Raw genomic sequence first — 17,440 nt, forward strand, 5'->3', positions numbered from 1 at the left:
GCCTGGTAAATAGATTCCATGATAGATTATGCAATATAAAAATAAATTAATGCTGATTTATTAAAATCAATACTTATAATAAAGCAAATGTCAAAAATAATCTGGAATGCTAGAAACAGAATTTTTCAGGAGAAAGTGAAGCCACCAATGACAGGAGGATATCTGATGGTCACAGAGCTGGACCTGTCTGAAGAGTGGACATTAGATGGGCCCCTGGAGGAGAAGGAGTTGCAGGACCATGTCCTAGAAAGCAGCCCCACTGCAGCAAACTTGAGACCTGTGCAGAGTGCACTGTCAGCGGGGGTCGTGAGACACAGTCCCAGATGCTATTGCATGTGCTGGCTGGACTGCTGATACCACATCTAACAGCAGAGGTGTTACAGAACATTCTGGTGTTTTGTTCTCTCTCTCTCTCTCTCTCTCTCTCTCTCTCTCTCTCTCTCTCTCTCTCTCTCTCTCTTACTCTAATGCACAAGCTGGTTCTGGCTGTAGAGTGGCTGATTTCACTTCCAGTTACAGCTTCATATCTGCAGATGCACAGCCAGTGCAGGCTTGTGGAAAAAGGGAAGTAGCAGTGGGGGTGCAAGAGACAAGAACCTCAGGATGAGACCTGTGCTCAGCCTTTGCAAAGAGGAGAGTCCATGCCTGCTGGGAATCTGACTCTGTCCTATAAAAGATCATGTGCCCAGGCCAGGGTTGACTAACAGCTCAGGCAAAGAGGAGCCTCTCAAGCTTCCCTAGGACACCAGCTAGGGGACACTCCTGACACACAGGTCTCAGCACCTAACTGAATCTGTTCCTTGCTCTCTATATAACTGGCTTCTTCGCCCTTTAGCTGGGCCACAAAGCTATGGACATTGACTGCCTGATCTGGGGAACATATGGTCAAAAACAAATAAGCCATGAGCTGGTTAGGAATGTCAAAATCTGAGAACTGGAAAAACATCCAAAGCCATATCTACAAGAAGGTATTGATGTCTCAGGCACAACAGAAACAGCAGAGTCAGTGGTCTGGTCTCTCTTTGCTCAGCTCTCCAAGGGCCCACATGGAGATCTCCTATGGAGAACACGATCAGGCCATGTGTACATGGGCCTGGTGGGCCAAGGTGTGAGGTCCAATTGAGCAGGAGGCTCAAGATAACTTATGGCCAGGCTCTGATGGAGGACTGTGGGAAAGCTGCCTGGTATGAACTGGGCTGAGGATGGATCCTCACAGTGGCCAGACCTGAGCCTCTACACCCTCTTCCATTCCTTATTTGTCAAAACCTCATGGAAAAGATTAACTCAGGATCTTTGGAAAGGTCATGGAACACTTGCCCTTCCCAGGAGGGAGAGAAGCTAAATACATCCCTCAGACCAGGGGGAGGTCCCTGCTGCTAGGAAAGGCCCAGAGTCCATTGGCCACCTACCTCATTCCCTAACAAACAATTAGTTTAAAGGTAGCACTGTTCTGCCAATCACATTGTACCTAATGGTGGCTACCATGAGAACTGTATAAAAGGCCCCCTGAGCTGGCTGGGGGTTGGGTGGGGCATTCCTTTGCCAGCAGGAAAAGCAGGGAAGGGAAAGACACTGGAAAGAGAACCAGAGAGAGGAAGCCCAGAGCATGCTGTAGCTCCACACCATGTGGGGAAATAGGAAATAGCAGATGCGGATATTAGGAAAACAGTCACCTTCAGTGCAGTGTGATGAGTTTATGAAGAAGAAGGTCTGAAGTCCGGATTTCATGGGCTAAGAGCTAGTTCTGAAACAGAGGAGTGACTGGGTAATGAATGTTTGTGCTATATGTCCATCCCATAAGATCCTTTTCCAGTGACTGAGTGTGAAGTGAGCCAGAGGCAGCTGTTGAGGGGTGCTGCTTCATTCTCCATCCTTGCAGGCACCACCCAGGCCCCCATGCTCCCAAGGACACAGATCTTCAGGTGTCCCAGACACACAGAGAGGCTGGAGGAACTGCCTTCTCTGAGTGAATCTGCACTTTGAGCCTTCTCCTCAGAGCAGGGGCTATGATCCCATCTCAGCTGGGGGAGCGGCTGCCTGCAAATCTAGCTTCAAGTACAATAAAAGTACTTTTAAGGCAGTGTGAGGACAGCAGCAGGATTAAGAACAATTGACAAATACCAGAAACACCATAATTCGCTGTCACTAGCAAATGCAATTGGAATACAAATTGATTTTTATTGCTTGAGATGAGGACTTTGCTCATTTTGATTCTTTCTCTAAAATAAAGGCCAGCATCAACAAGAGCAGTTGGTGCATCATGAACAATGAGAAACAGTAACCTACATTTTTTGGTGACTTCAACTTAAAAATCTCTATTCCCTTTGAACACCTTGTCCTGCTGTGCGTGGTGGCACATGCCTGGAATCCCAGAACTTGGGAGACAAAGGCAGGTGGATTTATGAGTTCGAGGCCAACCTGGTCTACAGAGTGAGTCCAGGACAGCCATGACTACACAGAAAAACCCTGTTTTGAAAAGCCAAAAAAAAAAAAAAAAAGAAAGAAAGAAAGAAAGAAAGAAAGAAACAAAGAAACAAAGAAACAAAGAAACAAAGAAAGAAACAAAGAAACAAAGAAACAAAGAAACAAAGAAACAAAGAAACAAAGAAAGAAAAGAAAACCTCTTCCCATTAAGTGGAATGTCACCTCCACCTAGCAGAATAGAAATGTGGAGGGTGGGCGGCTGCGGCGGCAGCAGTGTAGCAGTGGCTGGTCCAGCTGAAGGGCCATCAGCAGTGGAACCAAGGCGACACAGGGTCCAGTTAGGCCCTGCGCCCACGACCACTGACCTTCGCTGACCAGCCGGGCGGCAAGCAGCTGCGGTTGTGCGGCGCCTTTCGTTGCATGGAAACCACTTCAGAACGCAGCCTCCCGCCAGTCAGGAGAGACTCACCTCCATCTTGATTTCGGACTCCAGAGATCAGACAGACTGAGGTACACAAACATAATCCTAGGCCAACACCGCAGGGGTCTGAGCCCGACGGGCGTTGGCCTGCACCCAGGCCTTGGGCTGTTCGGGTGGCCATCAGGGTGCCAACCCAGCCAGGAGGTTTTTTTGCCCTGGCCTGCGCACGCGCCGCCATTTTGCCTACAGGACCCTGAGTGCTCGGGAGGGCAGAGACGGCTAACAAGCGTAGCCTGAGGCTAACAAAACGGGGTCTAGGCCCCAAAAGGCACAGGACTGACCCCAAGAACTGGGCGGCTTGGTGGGCCATCTGTGTGTCAACCCGCCCAGGAGGTTGTTAGCACAGCAGACTCTCCCGGTGCTTTCGGTGAGCGCGGACGCACACGCCGGCCATCCTAGTCACCTGGCGGACCCAATTAACAGTCATAGCCCTAGGGGAACTTTGCTCGGACCTTGGCCTCCCAGGCTTTTGCCTGGACTCAGGGCCTGGGCGACCAGGCTAACCTTGTGTGCGGCAGCCCGGTTGGGGAATCGGCTGCCCAGCGGAGTGAGCGGAACACAGGGGAGGTCATAGCAGCATACACCATCGGCGCTCCCTGGGGGTGCACACAGGCTCCATCTGGTCCACAGACACAATCTGGGGCAAGGCCTCAGGCGGAAGCCCTCAGCTCAACTCTCTCCGCCTCAGATCAGCCTAGGCGGCCGCACCACATTTCCAGGTCCCTCAAGAGGCTAGCAGGGGGCTTCCGGGCGGCCAGCTGGGAGAAGTCGGTGTGCTCCAGTGAATCCTGCGGGCCCCAGTGGGAGCCTTCAGGTGCCTGCTTCGGGATCTGGACAGCCTGGACAGCAGCACCCTGTCTACAGGCAGTGCAGGGTGTAAGCTGTGCACCAGAGGCCAACAGGGAAGGGGCAGCTTGCACTGGTGAGTCCAGCACTGACAAGACCAAGTAACACCAGTGAGAACTAGATGGCAAAAGGCAAACGCAGGAACGTCACTAACAGAAATCAAGGCAATATGGCAACATCTGAACCCAATTCTCCTCTACCAGCATGTCCTGGATACCCCATCACACCAGTAAAATAAGATTTGGATTTAAAATCACTGGTCATGATGCTGGTACAGGAACACATGAAGGACATACTTAAAGAAATTCAGGAGAAAATGGATCAAAAGTTAGAAGCCCTTGCTAGGGAAACACAAGTATCATTGAAAGAAATCCAAGAGAATATAAAAGCCAACAAGGAGGAAACGCAAAAATCACTTAAAGAAATACAGGAGAACTTTGGTCAACAGGCTGAGGTCATGAAAGAGGAAACACAAAAATCTCTTAAAGAATTACAGGAAAGCACAAACAAGCAAGTGAAGGAGCTAAGCAAAACCATCCAGGATCTAAAATCAGAAGTAGAAACAACTAAGAAAACTCAAAGGGAGACAACTTTGGAGATAGAAAGCCGTGGGAAGAAATCAGGGGACAGAGATGCAAATATCAACAACAGAATACAAGAGATAGAAGAAAGAATCTCAGATGTTGAAGATTCCATAGAAACCATGGACTCAACAGTTAAAGAAAATGCAAAATGCAAAAAGCTTGTAACCCAAAATATCCAGGAAATCCAGGACACAATGAGAAGACCAAACCTAAGGATTATAGGCATAGATGAGAGCGAAGATTTACAACTTAAAGGGCCAGCAAATATCTTCAATAAAATTATGGAAGAAAACTTCCCCAACCTAAAGAGAGAGATGCCCATGAATATACAAGAAGCCTACAGAACTCCAAACAGACTGGACCAGAACAGAAATACTTCCCGTCACATAATAATCAAAACACCAAATGTTCTAAACAAAGAAAGAATATTAAAGGCAGTAAGAGAAAAAGGCCAAGTAACATATAAAGGAAGACCTATCAGAATCACAGCAGACTTTTCACCTGAGACTATGAAGGCTAGAAGGTCCTGGGCAGATCTCATGCAGACTCTAAGAGAACACAAATGCCAACCAAAACTACTATATCCAGCAAAACTCTCAATCACCATAGATAGAGAAACTAAGATATTTCACGACAAAACCAAGTTTACCCAATATCTATCCACAAACCCAGCCCTAAAAAGGATAATAGGAGGACAACACCAATACAAGGAGGGAAACTTCACCCTGGAAAAAGCAAGAGAGCAACCTTTCCTCAAACCCAAAAGAAGTTAAGCAATCAAATTTAAAAAATAACATCAAAAATGATAGGAAGTAACATACCCTGGGTGGGGGCAGAGTTCCAGTCACCCAGTTTATCAGATAAAGAGCCTGAGACTAAAGCAGAAACTCAGGAGAACCTGTCTGCTTTACCTCAAAATCCGTATTTCTAAGCAAGGCTCAGTCATCAGCACTAACTGGAGGTTAAAGGTTGGCAGACTGAAAGCATCAAACCATCATCCACTATACCGTCTCAAGAAATTTTCTGACATATGTCAGTTCTTTTCTTGGAAGGAGCAAAGAAGACATATTTCTTTTCCATTGTGGATTTTATTTTATATCTGTCCTGGTTAGTTTTTATTGTCAAGTCGACTACTAACTAGAGTCTTCTGAGCAGGGCTAATCTTCAATTGAAGAACTGTCTCTATCAGACTGGCTTGTGGCCAGGTCTCTGAGAAACTGTCTTGACTGGTGATTGATGTGGGAGGGCATAGCCCACTGAGGGCAACACCATCCCCAGGAAAGTGGGCATGGGTTGTATAGGAGAACCAGCTGAGCACAAGCCAAATCTGAACCAGTGCATGTCAGCTCCTTAGGGTCCTCTAAAGTACTAATGACTGGACCTCCATGCGGTGGGTGATTAGCCCTACTGAGTCTAGGCAGTCTCAATAGATGGCCTACCTGAGGTGTAAATGGATGGATGGATAGGTTTTTCTTTCGTTTTGTTTTTTATTAGTATTATTTTCTAAATTCTTTGTTTACATTCCAAATGCTTTCCCCTTTCTGGGTTTCCCCCTCCCCATATGTCCCATAAACCCTCCTCTCTCCACCCATTCTCCAATCATCTCCCTCCTTTTTCTCTGTTCTGGTACTCCCCTACAATGCTGGATCAAGCCTTTCCAGGATCAGAGTACTCTCCTTCTTCATGGGAGTCATTTGATATGCTAATTGAATACAATTCTTTTTCCTCTAAAGAAAAAGAATTTAAAGAATTTTCTTTTTCCTCTAAAGCACATTGGAAAGTGACAGCCAGCCAGATAAGGACAAACACAGGTAACTTATAGTTCAATACATATTTTCATTTAAAATTTTCTCATAAAAAAATTTTGACTGGGCAGTGGTGGCGCACGCCTTTAATCCCAGCACTTGGGAGGCAGAGGCAGGTGGATTTCTGAGTTTGAGGCCAGCCTGGTCTACAGAGTAATCTCTAGGACAGCCAGGGCTACACGGAAAAACTCTGTCTTGAAAAACCAAAATAAAAAAATAAATTTTGATCAACTCTCCCCCACCCCCAAAAAAAGAAACAATGGAGCATGAATCAGTTCTGAAACAGTGTAGGGGCCAGCTTCCATCTTGTGAGCTGACTCATGTGGCTGAGGTTACAGAGGACTGCACGTGTGTCTGGGCTTGAGCTCTAAAATGATCACGAGGTAGGAACTGATCCTGAGAAGGACAATTACCATGCAAGAACGTGGACAGGGGGTTGGAGCCTGGCACAGGCAACATGACTCGGGTTCGGTGGGCCTGGGTGAGCAGGGCTGAGTTAGGTGCAGAGACAGAGACACCATTCAAGTGTAGGGACTCAGACTGCAAAGCTGCCTGTACCCAGACATCCCTTGGAGCAGTGGAATGGGACACACATATGTGTCTGTGTCCACTTGTGTACATGGGAAGTACCAGGGGGCCTAGAGCATTTAGGGAAAGCCCTGTGTAAGGGAGACAGTAAAGAGACTCCCAGGAGTGACATCACTTCCTCAGACAATGACCCAACAGTGCAGAGCCCTGGTGACCAGACAGCCAACTGCTTAGAGGCTGTAGAGCAGGCTCACTTATCTGAGAACCTAGAGAGAGGAGGATGTTCTCTTGTTGTTTTCCGACTACTCGAGGTTCAGACCTTAAGAAAGATGAGAGTGAAGGCCATGGAGGGGCCTGGAAATACTTAGTACTCTCCTGCCTCCAATGCTTCTGGCCTTTTTGCCTGAAGGAAACAGACTTGACACAGGACAGTCAGGCCCAGGACCATGCAGAGAAGGTAAGCTCTCTGAACTCCAAGTTTCCCCTAGTGTTGCTCCGCGTTTTTGACACTGTAATGACTGAGGAAAACTTGTAATGATAATAACCAATGAGAAGGTTGCAGATCTATGTTTGCTTGAACCATCCACCCTGATGTCTCCTCAGGGAGTGCATGAGTGTGCCCCAGGGGACATGAAGAAGCCAGGTTTAGAGTCCTGCTTCACTGCAGACACAGTGGAAAGGCTGGTGACCCAAGTGGTGCCATCGCTGCAGGGAAGAGACCCCTTCTTTGTCACTTTCTTCCTGTACTCATACAGAAGATTAACTACCACACGGAATGTGCTGGACCTGCTGTTGAGCCGGTGAGTGCCCACCACCAAGCCCAGAGGTCCTCTCGTTTGTTCTGAGAAACACTCTGTCTACTTCTCTAGAGTATTGTCAGGACACAGCAGCATCAATTAAAAAAAAATGCTTCTCTCAGGCTTGGCCCAAGGAAATGTGCTGGCCAAACTGAGATCCTAAGAGATGTGACTGTCCCCTCCACCTTGAAGAACATCTCTATCTTTGTCCCTAATATGCTGAGGCTTTGTAGAAGCATTTCTCCCATTTGTAAAGAATGTTCCAGAATTCCTATGGTAGTACCCAATACAGATGTGTCCAGACCCTCAATAGGTCTCCACTCTGGACAATCAGAGAAACCTGTGATCTCTGAAATGTTTGAATAGAGACATTTTTTGTTCTCCATTGCACAAGCATGTTTGAGGCACCCATTTCATGCACACAAACTAATAATTCTGAGAGCAGACAGAACTTCTAGGTTCTGTATTTTGATTCTTGTCCAGGTAGGCACCTGCCCCCTAGATGTCTTTTAGGTGGAGACCTGTGATTTTACAGGTGACAACCATTCTGTTCTTCTCTAGGTATGCATACTTCCGCCCGGATTGTGAAGAAGATGAACAGGTAAAGAAGTAAGTGTGCTTTGCAGCAAGAGGAACGACCTGGGTCTCCAGTGTGGAGTCATTTGGGCTCCTTGGATAAGGAACAGCTAATGCTTTGTTCCTGTGCATCTCCTGGATTCTAGTACCACACCGCTGTCCAAGCAGGACCTGCAGGATGAGTATCCATGGGCATGGTTCTTGCAAGTGGTGAGATGTGGGAATCTGGGGCCTAAGTGAAGCTGTGATGCACTTATCCATAAACCAGGCTATGCCAGGAGACTTGCTCAGCTGTTCTAAACTAGAGGCTGGCAATGACGTGTGTGAGGCTCTCTGTTCTCTAGGACCCCACAGCCCTGTTCACAGCATCCAGCTGCATAGGGCTGGATCCCTTCCTTGCAGTCTTCTCTGTAGATAGAAACCTTGGGAAGGTTTGAGAAGAAAAGGCCTGTCTGTTTACTGTGTTGTCCATCCCCTCCCCAGAACCCTCTGTTCTTTCCTGAACATGTGGATAGACATATACCCAGAGGAGTTTTGTCAAACCTCAGACCTGTCCATTCTCAAGAAGCTGGAGGCCTACTTGACTGTGAACATGCCCGACTCAGATCTGAATCACCGTGTCCATATGCTTCTTACGGAGTTGCAGTCCAGTGAGTCAGAGAGCGAGGATGAAGGAGACTCAGGTAGGTGTTTGAGGCCCTGAGTGTGAGGTTTAGTACTTGGTGTGCTGGGGGTGGCTTGAGAAGCTTCTTTTTACAGGAGCTGTCACTGGACCCTGGGCTGGACACATGACCTTTTGTAGGACAAGGTCATCATTCCCAGCAGACATGGTCTCCTCTGTCTTTGGAAAGGCTGAGAGGGGGTCTCATCTTGGGGATCTTGTTTCTTTCATCCCACCACCACTTCCCTTTCTTCACAAGCTTGCACTGACTGCAGATTTGTCCTCATCCTTAGATTTGGTGAGCCACATAACTGGAGATCCAGAGAGTGAAGTGTGGTTTCTGTCAGTGAAACAACAACCAGAACCAGCTGGAGCAAGAGACAGAGAACCCAAAGTCCACCAGGATGCTCTAATGTTGGAGCCAGATGTGACATCAGAAGTCCAGCCAGCACACCTGCTAGGAACTGTGGAACCTGTGTCTCCCCAAGTCAGCAGACACAGTAGCCTCTCAAACACCTCGCCCTAAGGACAGTGGGTCAACCTCCTTAGGGAAAGACCCAGTCACACCCTATCACCCAGGTATGTCTATCTGGTTAGACAGCAGAAGTCTGATGTCCCTGCAGTATCATTCCATGATTTCAATATAAAATTCTTCTCTGCCTTTCAGTCAGCCCTCAACTCCTCCTGAGAAGTAGCCTTTGTACTCCGTTTTTTTTTTCAATGTTTCACTTTTTAAAGTAATGGTTTAAATAAACTGTTAGCATTTGTTTCATTCCCTATATTGTGGTTATGAGGTTTATTTTGCATGCATGGACAGCGTGTATCAGTATAGCCAAGCAGACTACACAGGTTTTGAGGGAGGCTGCACGAAGCCATTATCCTGGAAGGAAGGAGCTAAAGGGAACTTGTTTGGCAGAGGCTGAGTGAATGACTGAAAGTGGAGCTGGAAGAGAGCAAGTTGAGGCTGCTCACCTTTTGCTGGGGTCCTAATGGCCAAGGTGATGTGCTTTGAGGTCCAACTGACCAGGTGTCCATGATGGGTTTCTGGTTTAGTTTCAGGAGGGTGGTGGTGGGGGGAGAGGAGGGAGGGAGAGAAGGGTGAGAAGCAGTTGAGCAGATGACACCGCACTGAGTCAGGAAGCAGAAGAGAATCAGCTCCTTGCCTGGCTTCCTTCTGTGATTCTGTCCAGACCAATGGGATAGTATTGTGCTCATCAGTGTGGGCGTTCCCTCTACAGCGACACTGAACATGAAGCATACAGAACATGGGGAAGGGTAGAAGACAGCAAAGGAGAACAGAGCGTTGGGCGGATGGAGCAGCCACAGTGTTTGCAGCTTGGTGTATGTTGGGTGTTTACCCAGGAGGATGGCAGGAGGAAGTGCCCCTCAGGCAGCATACACTGGCTTCCAGTGTTTAAGGCACACAGTGATTGTACTGGGGTGAAACACACACAGAGCTCATGGGGATTCCTATGTGGTCTGTGTCCATTTTACAGATATATATTTGCAATGTGGACTAATGTAGCAATATTTCCCCTTATTGATTGATTGTATTGTAAAGATGACAAGAGGCCAATCACTGGGCTGGAGAGATGGCTCAGCAGTTAAGAGCACTGACTGCTATTCCAAAGGTCCTGAGTTCAAATCCCAGCAACCATATGTTGACTCACAACCATCCGTAATAAGATCTGATGCCAACATCTGGTATGCCTGAAGACAGCTACAACAGAGTTAATTATAATAATAAATGAATCCTTGGGGCTGATGGAACAGGGTTGACCAAAGCGAGCAGACATCCTAAATTCAATTCACAGTAAAAACATGAAGGCTCACAACCATCTGTACAGTTACAGTGTACTCATATATATAAAATAAATCTTAAAAAAAAAGAAGCCAGTCGCTAGGTAAAAAGGAGGAGGTGGGCCTTCCGGGTCCTAGAGAGGAAGAGGAAGCTCAGGAGGAGGGAATGTTCTTTTTTACAGCAAGAAGGGGAGCAAGAGAAGGCAGGATGGAGACCAGGAGCTGTTAGACCTAGTGGCAAAGATTCCCAACACAGAATAGTTGACCATTTTAAGACAATGGATTCCTCACCCAGCGGTTGTGTCATCTGTTGATTTTACACTAAGATTGCAGGTGTTTTCCATTTGCAAGGGCTCAGATGGGCCAGAGGGAAAGAACATGGCTGGAGTGGAATTCAGCCAGGCTTTGGAAGAGGAAGATTGGATAAGGACGGAACTCCGGGGAAAAGGTAACCAAACTGCCAAATGAGCTATCTCAGAGCTCTGGAGAGGAAGAGCCTGCATTTGTGGGAGAGGCGTTGACAGGAGAAACACAGTCTGGGCCTCAGGCTTATGAGTTGGGCCAGGAACAGACCAAGACTGCTGATGTCAGTCCGTAGCCGGTTTAGCATGGATTGTTTCTTAAAACTACATGGTACAGCCCACTGAACTAAGGCTGAAGGGTGGAGAACTTGACACAGTATAGATCAGGGTCAGACCACCAGGACTAGAGCAGGATGTGGAGGCCACATTCTACAGTGGATTCCAAACAGGGCACAGATGTATCCTGCTACCAGAAGAGGGACATGTGCTTCAGAGATGAAGAGTTTGTTTCTCTCCCATAGAGGTGTCTGAGGTGGAGAGTTCAGGACAGCAGGAAAGACTTACTGTGGCCTCCTGCTCCTGCCTTCATCCTGGAATCCTGGCAGTCCTTCTCTGTCTCACATACTGAGCAGAAGCAGCATCCATTTTACAGAATCTATTCTGTGTCACCTATTTACAGCCTGCCACCAAGGTTCCCATCCAGTCACCAACGCTCAAACCTGACAGACCCCGAGGCCTGCTCAGCCTGGAGCTTAATTAGAAGTTAGGAACCAGCCCTTTTCTGACTGGCAGATGGTCCTTCCAGGGTCAGTCAGACATTCAGACTGACAGGCAGCCATACCAGGTTGGCCCCCTCTGTCCATGGCTAGTTCTTCATGGTGCTGTCATTGTCCACCGTGTGGCCTCTGTGGATTCTTTTTACCAGTCCATGGCCTGAAAGCTGTGCATGGGAACCTTCTTAGTTAGATACTCAGAGCTGATTCCACAGTTGCCACATGGGAGATAAGTTGCTGTATGTTAGAAGGTTTGGTCCTAGCAGCAGAGGTGGCATGTGTCACCTAGAGTGACATCAGAGTGGGATGGGCATGGAAGGGGATGAGAACGCAGGTCTCAGGAGTCCAGAGAGCCGAAGATGTCGGTATCTAAGCTTCCATGCTTCATAGAATAAAGTCTGAGAAAGGAGGGGAGTGGGGTCACAGGAAGCAAGGAGGAGGAGTCCATCCTGGAGCACTCACTTTTGGGCTCCCTTGCTGGTACCAGGTCTCTCAAAGCAGCATTTTCAGTAAGTAAGGACACTGACTTGCCAGGCAAATCCAGAGCTTACAAAATTCTCTTATGTCATGATCCATACATAAAAGAAGAAAACAAAAGTCAGGAGAGCATGGACTTCAGACTCTGGAGAGGGAAGGCCCAGAAGCAGGCAGAGGGCTTTTGCCAGTGTCTCCTGAGGCTGAGCTTAGTCTCCCCAAAGCCTGAGATGACAGCTCTTGTCACTGCATCTCCAGTCAGCAGGCTACCTCCAGCTACTGCACATGTGCTATGATGGGGCATGAGCTAGAGCAAGCTTAGGGGATGTGGAAAGGTTTTTCTGGGAATGCAGCATCCTGAGGGCCTGATAGGCCAAGCCCAGTGCTGTTCAAATCTGCTTTATGCTGGGGTGTGAGCTTGGTTTGAACAAAGTCTGTGATCCCTGTTCACCTGCCCCGGGGATCTGGTGCTCTAAGAGTTCCTGGGTGTTCCTGTGAGTTCCTGTGACTGTTGGGATGTTGCATGTGTACAGCACATACTGTCAGATAATGGTCCTGACCACCTGTGTGATGACATGCCTGCACAATATTTGATCCATCATTGTTCTGGATATGAGAGCCAGAAGTAGAGACCATACAGGTTGGATCTGGTGGTGTGGTCCCATGTGGAGAAACTGTAGCCTGTACCAAATAAAATTTCACCTGTAAACACTTTCACAAAAACATTCTTCAGGAAACTGGAATGAAAAGGTAATAGATCAAAAGTGTGTGGATATATGTGTGTCTGCAAGTGACTGTAGGTTTTCAGGGTATGTGTATATGTTTGCATTTGTCTTTTTATGCATATATACTTAAGAGCAACTGTGTGTGTGTGTGTGTCTGCCTGTCTGTGTGCGTGTGCGTGTGCGTGTGCGTGTGCGTGTGCGTGTGCGTGTGCGTGTGTGTGTGTGTGTGCTTGTCCTCACAACACTAATGGTACAGAAGACTTCCATCACCCTCCACATTCCTATTCTGCTGGGTGGAGTTGACATTCCACTTAATGGGAGGAGGTTTTTTTCTTTTCTTCTTCTTCTTCTTCTTCTTCTTCTTCTTCTTCTTCTTCTTCTTCTTCTTCTTCTTCTTCTTCTTCTTCTTCTTCTTCTTCTTCTTCTTGGTTTTTCAAGGCAGGGTTTGTCTGTGTAGTCCTGACTGTCCTGGAACACACTCTGTAGACCAGGCTGGCCTCAAACTCAGAAATCCATCTGTCCCTGCCTCCCAAATGCTGGGATTACAGGCGTGTACCACTACACCCTGCTGGACAAGGTTTTCAGGGGGAATATAGATTTTTTTTGGAGTCATCAATAAATGTAGGTTACTGTTACTCATTGTTTATGATGCACCTACTGGTCTTGTTGGTGCTGGCCTTTCTTTTAGGGAGGGAATGGTGTCTCTGTCCACTTACATCAAAATGAGCAAAGTCCTCGTTACCAGCAACAAAAAAACTTATTTATTCCAATTGCATTTGCTAGTGACAGCGATTTATGGTGTTTCTGGTATTTGTCAGTTGTTCTTAATGCTGGTGTTGTTTTCACACTGCCTTAAATGTACTTTTGGTGTACTTGAAGCTAGATTTGCAGGTAGCAGGTCCTGCAGCTGGGGTGGGATCATAGCCCTGGCTCTGAGGAAGAGGTTCAAAGAGCAGAATCACTCAGAGAAGGCAGTTCCTCCAGCCTCTCTGTGTGTCTGGGACACCTGAAGATCTGTGTCCTTGGGAGCATGGGGCCTGGGTGGTGCCTGCAAGGATGGAGAATGAAGCAGCACCCCTCAACAGCTGCCTCTGGCTCACTTCACACTCGGTCACTGGAAAAGGATCTTATGGGATGTACATATAGCACAAACATTCATTACCCAGTCACTCCTCTGTTTCAGAACTAGCTCTTAGCCCATGAAATCCAGACTTCAGACCTTCTTCTTTTTTTTTTAATTTTCTTTATTCGATATAATTTATTTACATTTCAAATGATTTCCCCTTTTCTAGCCCCCCACTCCCCGAAAGTCCCGTAAGCCCCCTTCTCTTCCCTTGTCCTCCCACCCACCCCTTCCCACTTCCCCGTTCTGGTTTTGTCGAATACTGCTTCACTGAGTCTTTCCAGAACCAGGGGCCACTCCTCCTTTCTTCTTGTATCTCATTTGATGTGTGGATTATGTTTTGGGTATTCCAGTTTTCTAGGTTAATATCCACTTATTAGTGAGTGCATACCATGATTCACCTTTTGAGTCTGGGTTACCTCACTTAGTATGATGTTCTCTAGCTCCATCCATTTGCCTAAGAATTTCATGAATTCATTGTTTCTAATGGCTGAATAGTACTCCATTGTGTAGATATACCACATTTTTTGCATCCACTCTTCTGTTGAGGGATACCTGGGTTCTTTCCAGCATCTGGCAATTATAAATAGGGCTGCTATGAACATAGTAGAGCATGTATCCTTATTACATGGTGGGGAATCCTCTGGGTATATGCCCAGGAGTGGTATAGCAGGATCTTCTGGAAGTGAGGTGCCCAGTTTTCTGAGGAACCGCCAGATTGCTTTCCACCGCCTGGCCTCAGACCTTCTTCTTAATAAACTCATCACACTGCACTGAAGGTAATTGTTTTCCTAGCATCCTCATCTGCTATTTCCTATTTCTCCACATGGGGGCAGTGGTGTGGAGCTACTACATGCTCTGGCCTTCCTCTCTGGTTCTCTTGAAAGTGTCTTACCCTGCCCTGCTTTTCCTGCTGGCAAACATTCAGGATAAAGGAGGGGACATCAGAGGTCTCTGGGAATGGAGAACTGGAGGAGTCTGTAGCAGAAGCCCCTAGAATGTGCAGAGGAAGGACAACGCAACTGTGGAGGGTGCACATAGATGAAGGGACAGATTGGGATGCTGTGTTCTCTCCATTGTTCCAAAGTACTTGTGAAGTCCCAACACATTAGCAGACAATGCTAACCTGCGAGACCACTGGCTCACTCATTATTGGACAACAATGTCAGACTGAGTGGGTGGGCTGTCAAAGGGTCAACAGTGAATAACTCTGCAGCAGGAACCACTGGGAACACAGAGTCAATAGAAAAAGACGGGTCCCTGGGGATGGAGGAGATGAGGGATTAGAGAAGAAGTGGTGCCAACAAACAACTTACTGACAGGTGTCTAGAGACTGCTTTGCAGGGATTTGCTCTGCAGTCTGAGACTGAGACCACGGTGGAGGTTCTCCTCACCCCAGTGAGGAAACCCCATTCTGTGAGACCCAGGCCTCGGTCTCCCAGCTGCTGGGATTGCTCTGAGACACTGCTCTTTATTTGAAAGCAGAATCCACAGGCTAGACTCCAGTCTGGCAGTACACTCAGCTCTAACATCCACTGGCAATGCAGTTTTCAGTACAGATATTTCCACCTGTGTTCTAGTCAGTCAGGTTTACATATCCTTTGAAAATAAAAACACCAAACTTCAACTTGGAAAGCAGACAGCAAGGACTCTCTCAGTAAAAAGCGCTTGAACTATTTCTGTTTTGAGCCTATCTCTGAAGCAGTGCTGGGAGCGAGGGGCAGCTTCCATTTTGTAAGGCCCTGGATGAATTTGCGCTGGCTATTTACCAAAAACTACAACGCTCAGGATTTGAATCTTAAGATGAAACTGGGGATAGAAATTGGTTCTGAGGAAGCCAGTTCCTTCTCAGGAACACTGACATTGCGTGGTTGAAGGTTGGCACTGTATGCACATGATCACAAGTCAAAGGAACACAGACAGAGTTACACCTCGGGAAAGCGATAGACTAAAATTGTGTGCATTTGCTCAGGTGAGGCTGAGATTCGGGTTGGAGTTCAGATCATTTTTGAGGTGCTCTTCTCAAAGCTGAGGCACTGTCTGCACCCACACCTCCCCAGGAACAGTGAGCTGGGAAACTCTAGTGTAAATGGGACTAGTTGTGCCTATGGCAAATGGGAAGATATCAGTCAGCACCCCAGGAGTCTTTTGGGAAAGCCCTGTGTGAAGAGGGGCAGTAAAGGGACCCACAGGAAGTGACCTCACTTCCTCTAACAATAACCCAACAATGCAGAAGCCTTGTAAACAGGCATCCAACTGCTTAGAGCCAGCCCAGCATGTTCAGTTGTCTGAGATCATAGAAATAGCACTAGGAGAGCTTCTCTTGCTGTCTTTGACATCTATTTTTGCCCATCTATTATGCTTTCTAGGGCTATGTTTGTGGAACAATATTGTGTAAATTTCGGTTGTCATGGAATATCTTTTGGTTTGTCATGGAATATCTTGTTTTCTCCATACAAGGTAATTGAGAGTTTTGGTGGGGATAGTAGCCAGGGCTGGCATTTGCGTTCTCTTAGGGTCTGTAGGACACATGCCCAGGATCTTCAAGCTTTCATCATCTCTGGTGAGAAGTCTGTGTACTTCTGTGATCCTGAGATCCTGGGAGAGTCTGAGCTCCTGGGAGTCAAGCTGCTTCTGGAACCCTGAGATCCTGGGGCGACCAAGCTTCTGGGATCCTGGGATCCTGGGATCCTGGGATCCTGGACATGTGAAAGTGCCTGTGAGTTGAACTTCTTCTGGGTGTTGTTGGGTGCTGATGAGTTGTGCCCATGGTCTGCTCAGGGCACTGGACAGACACACTAGAAAGAACCCGTGCCACTGTTCTGATGGAATTCCTGTGAGCCTGGGTCCTGCTGAGCCCAATAACTCCCGGTGTTGGGACAGCTGTTGTGTCCTCCTCACCTCTGAACCTGTGATCCCTATTTGGTATTCTGTAGGCTTCTTGTATGTTTATGGCCATCTCTTTCTTTGGGTTCGAGAAGTTTTCTTCTATGATTTTGCTGAAGATGTTTTCTGTCCTTTTGGTTTTGGCATCTTCACTCTCTTCTATAGTTATTATTCTTAGGTTTATTCTTTTCATTGTGTCCTGGATTTCCTGGATGTTTTAGGTTAGGAGCTTTTTCTTCGTTGTACTTTCTTTGACTGTTTTGTCAATGTCTTCCAAGGTATTTTCTATGCCTGAGATTCACTCTTCTGTCTCTTGTATTCTGCTGGAGATACTTGCATGGGGAGCTCCTGTATCTTTCCTAGGTTTTCCATCTCCATGGTTGTCTTCCTGTTTAATTTCCTTATTGTTTCTATTTCCATTTTTAGAATTTGGAGTGCTTTGTTCAATTCTTTAACCTGTGTATTTGTGTTTTTCTATATTTCTTTAAGGGATTTGTTTGTTTTCTCTTTAAGGGCTTCTACCTGTTTACCTGTGTTTTCCTGGTTTTGTTGTTGTTGTTGTTGTTGTTGTTGTTGTTTTTGTAAACAGGGTTTCTCTATGTAGCCCTGGCTGTTCTGGAACTCACTCTGTAGACCCGGGTGGCCTCGAACTCAG

This window comes from Apodemus sylvaticus, chromosome 14, assembly GCF_947179515.1.
Source record: "Apodemus sylvaticus chromosome 14, mApoSyl1.1, whole genome shotgun sequence".
NCBI classification, from domain to species: Eukaryota; Metazoa; Chordata; class Mammalia; order Rodentia; family Muridae; genus Apodemus; species Apodemus sylvaticus.